Source organism: Trichechus manatus, unplaced genomic scaffold, assembly GCF_000243295.1.
Source record: "Trichechus manatus latirostris isolate Lorelei unplaced genomic scaffold, TriManLat1.0 scaffold00040, whole genome shotgun sequence".
In the NCBI taxonomy this organism is placed as follows: domain Eukaryota; kingdom Metazoa; phylum Chordata; class Mammalia; order Sirenia; family Trichechidae; genus Trichechus; species Trichechus manatus.
This window is the reverse complement of record NW_004443976.1, coordinates 11,288,952-11,289,506: the sequence shown is the minus strand read 5'-3', so window position 1 is coordinate 11,289,506 and position 555 is coordinate 11,288,952.

Sequence of the window (555 nt, the reverse complement as noted above, 5' to 3'; positions counted from 1 at the left end):
TGATCAATACCACTTACCTGCAGTATCAATTTGGTTGTAACTAACGTGTCCATATATATTTGTACATCTGTTTCTGGACTCCTTAATCTGTTCCTTTCATCTACATGTCTATCCTTGTTCCAATGCAACCCTGTCTTAATTATAATAAATCTTTTTTTTTTTAATTGTGCTTTAAGTGGAAGTTTACAATTCAAGTTAGTCTCATACAAAAATTTATACATACCTTGTTATGTGACCCTAGTTGCTTTCCCTATACTGTAACAGCACCTTCCTCCTTCCCGGATTTCCCGTGTCCATTCAACCAGCTCCTGACCCTCTCTGCCTTCTCATCTCGCCTCTGGACAGAAGCTGCTCATTTAGTCTCATGTATCTATTTGAGCTTAGAAGCACACTCTTCACGAGTATCATTTTATGTCCCATAGTCCAGTCTAATCTTTGAAGAGTTGGCCTTGGGAATGGTTTTAGTTTTGGGCTAACAGAGTCTGTGGGCCATGTCTTCCAGGGTCCCTCCAGTCAGCAATGGAGCTCTTAACCGTTGTGCCACCAGTGCTTTTT